Raw genomic sequence first — 6,000 nt, forward strand, 5'->3', positions numbered from 1 at the left:
GCCCCCACCGGCGGGTCTGCGCCGGGCCCCACCGGGCCCCCGGTTCCTCAACCACGTGACCCGGCACGACCCGAAACTTCGTCTCCAATCTAAACCCGTGGGAACGCGACCTCCTTTTCCTTCTCTCCTTTTGCTCTTTTGGCGCCTTCGAGAGCCATTGAACTTTCCTGGCATCACCTTAACTTGTTCCTAGCGATTGCACGGAGTCTTCTGATTTGGTTTTTGTATTAGTGTGAAGGAAAAGATTAAGTTAATTAGCGGGACGCATAATAATGATGATGCATGCTAATGGATGTCCATGTCAACAAACCTTGCATCATGCCATTTCATAGAGGGTCCCTTTCAAATGAGCCTGGCAAATGCGTGGATAGCTCAAATGTCAAATCGGCCTTATCCAATCCCCAAACAATTATTATAATTGTTCCATATATATCTTATGGAGAGAAGGATTAATGTGAATTTTTGGTCTAGTGGATAGCAATCACCTTGTTAGTAAGGGCGACGGTACCATACTTTTTTCTCGATTGAGATCTTCAGAATAAATGGGAAAAAAGTTTACTTTCTTAAGGCATGATTCCCGCCTTCTCCTTTCTAAGTGAAAAGGTTGGCCACTAGAGCAATTCCCTAATTGAGGGTGGAGATGTTTAGTTTTAGATATGAGGTTCGACTTTCACACTCTGCAAAGAGAGAATAAAAGAGCAAAAGTTTGAGAGTGAAATGAAAGTTAGAGTCGGGAAAAAAAAAAAAAGGCATGATCTCACTTTTTTTTTGGTATTTGGATATTATATATCATTATCTTTCAAGGGTAAATTGAGTCGGTGTATCTTTTGACATAAAAGCCCTCTTTTTTTGTCCTGTCTTGAGCTTTTGCTCTCCATGAAGATTATATCTTCATTTGCAAGAAGGGTTCTCTATGGTATGTATATACGGTGTGGTTTCTCTTTTCATATTGGGCATTTACACCATGCTCTTCAATCTGGAGTACCGTGAAAAAAAAAGGGCAGATAAACCCTTTTTTTTTATTTTAATTTTGCTCTTTTATTCTTTTAAGTGAGACAAATGTCCAATAGTTCTCATAAGAATTGCCTTTTGTCATCTTGTCTCGAAATTCAAGATTCAAACTCTTGATTTTTTATTCTCTCTCGCAAACGATGTAGATATTGATGCTCAATCTAGTCTGACGGAGTCAGTCGGGTCTACAATCAAGGAGCCAACCTGCACCCCCAAATAACCAATTAAGGCGTTCGGTTTTATGACCTCGAATTGGCCCCGACGATGCTTAAGTCGATCAAGAGAAAATAAAAGTGAATAAGGAGACTTAGTACATTAAGGATATGAGATGGCTTCGTACCTGGGCACGGAGTACATGCACTTACAGGTGGGCTTTCCTGTCAAGTTAGGTTATTTCCTATTGGTTGGATAACAACGGCTACAGCCTGATCAAGTAGGTTATCTGCAGGTTGGGCAACAGTTATGCCACCATGAGGAGCTGATGTAGTGGACATTGTTTTTAGAAATTTATTTTATGATATTTATAATGTTCAAAATGAGATCCGTAAAGCGGATTCTATACCAAATGGGAATTTAAATGATTGTTCTCGATTGAATATGATCTAGAGAAAACTTAACAAATTAAGTCCCACGAATGTCTTGGTCCAATATAATCAGTACATTGAGTCACCAGAGATGATTTCTTTACCCAAATGGTTACATCAGATCCAATTAAAAACACACACATGAGATTCTGCAACACGAAGATCTATCTCATCGGAGCAGAGAATCCAAGCTTTGGATCCAGCTGGAGAGACAAGCAATCAAAATCTAGTGAAAGGTCAACGGGTGAAGAATCCAACGTTATGGATTGCGGGCCACAATTTTTTCTGTCACTGTCTCCTCTCAACGCTGCCGACTTACAGCCGCCAAGTAGTTTCAGAAAATCATGATGGGTTGCACTCCTATTCTCTGGGACCGTATACTTTTATTTGAAAATCAAAATCGTTAATTTGTGCTCTTTTATTCAAAAATGTTACATGTGCTATGTTACAATTTGCTCGAAATTATTATATGGCCCCGAATAAACGCCGCATTAGGCAACATAGAAAAGAAGAAAAAACGAGAGGGAAAGAAAGAGAGAGGAGATCCCATCCGCCATGGTTGCAAGCTCAAGTTCTGAGCTCGCGATGCCCATGGCCTTTCGAGCTTAAGCTTGTAGGCGCCATGTCCGCTTGACTAGAGCTCCGGGAGGCTATGGTTGCTCAATAGGTGGTTTGAGTGGGTGCGAATTATAATTTTTGAATTGTTGTGGATGTTAGATTTTGGGAGCTTTTGATTTGGAAGGGTTTGAAGAAGAAGATATTTAATGGCGGTGTTATCAAATTTTGTCGTCGGATAAACATTAGGAAAATCGACGGTACTTTTTGAAAAGTAGAGGGGTACATTTGAAAATGATAATATATAGAGAGAGGATTTTGATTTTCGAAGAAAAGTATGGAATCACTAATGACGTTAACATCTATTTTTTAAGGGTTAACACAAGAAAAACCCAAAACTTATACATTTGTGACAAATTTACCAAAAATTAATTTTTTTATCACCAAAAATTTCAAATTGGTACATTTGTTACAAATTTACCTACCATTAGTTTCCATTATATTGGATTAATACCACAAAAAATCACAAATCGATATATATATGTGACAAACGGAGATAAAATACCAAACTAGTACACCTGTCAATTGTCATGTGTCATCCAACTTAGCAATTTGATGGTAAATTTAATGAAAGCTTACGAATGGTAAATTTGTCACAGGTGTACCAGTTTGGGATTTTTCGTGGTATTAACTCTTTTTTAAAAATCCCCCCACTCAATTTAAGGAATTTACAAATTAAGAAAAGGATTTATTTGATTACCAATTTCAACAACAAATTCCTTCGGTTTGATTTCGAGAATAAATTTAGCAAATACTAGAAAAAGAGAACACGAATTGCATGTGAACAGAATTAGTGCAAAAATAAAATTTAGTAAAGAATAAAATGATATGTAGAGAGTATGATCTATCTTTAAATATGATTTAAACTATCATTAAAAAAATAATACGAGTGATTTCTAGAATAGTTTAAGTTTCAACAGTTATTTTGAATTCAAATTTTTTGTGCAAAGTTTTAAATTTAAATTTGGAAGATAAGAGATTCATTGATTAACTTGCCAATTAACTTAATCATTGTAAAACATAATTTTGTCCATCTATAGTCATGTGTGGTCATAGTACATTTTAAATGTATGCGTGAGGTTATCACGGGACTTTTATTCTTTTGTCAAAGTTTGGATTGAAGTCGCAATCAAATTTGCTTAACTAAAAGTATAAAGAAATGATGGGTTTGGTAAGAAGAAGTTGGATTTCGTATCATAGGAAAATTTTAACGTGTTAAAAATTATAGGTTAATATCATAAAAAATCCCAAATTAGTACGTATGTGACAAATATACCCCAAGCTAATTTTTTTGACCACGAAAAATCCTAAATTGATACACTGATGATGAATTTATCCCAAACTAAGTTTTTAACTACAAAAAATTTCAAATCGGTACACTTGTAACAAATTTACCTCAAATTAATTTTTTGACCACAAAAAACCCAAAACTGGTACACTTGTGACAAATTATCTCAAACTAATTTTTTAATCATAAAAAACCCAAACTGGTAATCCTGTGACAAATTTACATTCCGTTAGTGAACTCGTTTGGGATTTTTCGTGGTATTTACCCTATAGATTTCCACATGGACTTGCCATGTCACCATACCGCATCATAATGTGTCATCCTTTCGGCAAATTTAACGGTAAAGTTTGACAAAAGCTAACAGAGGATAAATTTATCATAGGTGTACTGGTTTGTGATTTTTTGTGCTTACTAATTACCCTATAGATTTCCACGTGGACTTGCCACGTCACCATACCGCATCATAATGTGTCATCCACGTCGGCAAATTTAACGGTAAAATTTGAAAAAAGCTAACAGAGGGTAAATTTATCATAGATATACCAGCTTAGAGTTTTTTGTGCTTAATAATTAATTTTCGGTAAATTTGTTATGAGTTTACCGGTTTGGAGTTTTTCATGATAAAAAAATTAGTTCAAGATAAATTTGTCATAAATATATCAATTTGCGGTTTTTCGTGATATCAATCTAAAATCATAACATTTGTGTTCAAAAGATATTCCATAGCCAAAATCTTAATTCGATCCAGACAAATTCACTTGCCGCGGTCGATACATCTCATTTCTTTGAATGTCCATTCTTAGTTTGAAACCTTATTCGATATATCAATTTGTAAATCCAATTGGAGTACGGACAACGTCACTGGAAAGAACTCTTCTCTTGGGGTCTGAAATTTAATATGTGAATTTGCCGCAAGTTGGCCACGAACGAACATTCCTCCGCGTCAGGATCGTGTCGGACATGGACTGCACCGCACGTTACTTCCTGCCCGATTAAAAGAACGTCAATTTGATTTGAGAGAGAAACGGAGAGAGAGAGAGAGATGGGTCCCACGCTACCAAGTTGTCCGCCCGTCATGATGGCCGAGCACGGGTCGCGGACTAATTGATTCGGCAGGTGACTTGATACACATTTTTTAGTGGATTTCGACTTCCATGACCACAGTCTCGCTGTCTTAATCGACCAACATCCTTTGTGGGTTCTAAGTTAGCGTGCAATTGAGCATCATAACTTGACTTTCGGCTCATCCCGTATCGCTGGTTCTGCTTACCAAGATTGGCTCACTTGGTGCTCTCGATGATCTTCCTCACAAGGTCGTAGCTTTGCCAAGTGTGGAGGCCCTACATTCGAACCCGTCCATCGCTCCTCGACATTGGGAAATCTCGACTCATCTGCAGTATCAATTCGAGTTCGATGGTGCCGTGGTATACGATAACTCACCCTTGTTCCCATTAACATCGTGGTAGGGGTTCGCTTAAATGAACGGGTTCCCCATAGTAAATAATCTTAATTAATTTTACCCTTTGTAGTGATTTATTTCATTAATTCATTTTCGTATCGACGGCATATTATTACCCACCGTAATAATATCCATGAAGGCGATAATTCATTCGTCTTTTCACAGCAATATACCTATTGTAATAATCTCTCCTCTTTTTTACCATTTTTCGTATCTCGATTTATCTTCTTCTTTTTTTATTATTTCTTCTTCATCTAACACTAGTCTTCTACTCGTTTTTCCCTATTTTTGTCAATGAAAGAGATAGAGAAAGTCGTGAGAATCGGAGCAAGTATGAACATCCTGACGTGCATAATACAGCCATCCACCTGTTCTTACAGACTTTTTTCTTCTTCTTTTTTCATTTGGGCTGAAAATTTTCTCTTTTATAATTCATGATTTTGATTGAGAAAGGTGATATATGTTACATATATTCTCCTCTTGATATGAGGTGATACTACTATGTTGAAGATTCAAGAGAGATTTGGAGCAAATTTACTTTTGTAAGTAGAAAAATATGAATCTCTCTCTCTCTCTCTCTCTCTCTCTCTCTCTACACTTATTTATTTATTTTGTGAGTTTATGAAGTTTCTACTCATAATCTTACTTTACTGTATTATTCTGAAAATTTCATTAACCAGTGAAAAACGTTTTCATTATCGATAATTATTTTCATATGGACGATGAAACTATTTTTCATTCAAATTTTTAGTAAGCGATACAAGCGATCATTTTTTAGGAAAGCGTTGTCCAAATTGTTCATTTTACCCAATTTTTAACGGGCGCCAAAAGTGTATGGTGCATGCCCTTGTTAATTAGTCCACCCTTTTATATAATATAAGCAGTATATAATGTATATACTAATATGGAAATTCAGATAAATTATGGGGTAAGTCAGTGTTTTTTTTTTAATTTTCTGTTCAGTTAATTAATACGGGAAAAGACAGAAGAGAGGGAACCAAGGAGAAGGAGGAGGAGGAGGAGGAGGAGGAGGAGAATAGGAA

Source organism: Syzygium oleosum, unplaced genomic scaffold, assembly GCF_021117445.2.
Source record: "Syzygium oleosum isolate NSW1041296 unplaced genomic scaffold, Sole_v2.1 Sole_v2.22, whole genome shotgun sequence".
NCBI classification, from domain to species: domain Eukaryota; kingdom Viridiplantae; phylum Streptophyta; class Magnoliopsida; order Myrtales; family Myrtaceae; genus Syzygium; species Syzygium oleosum.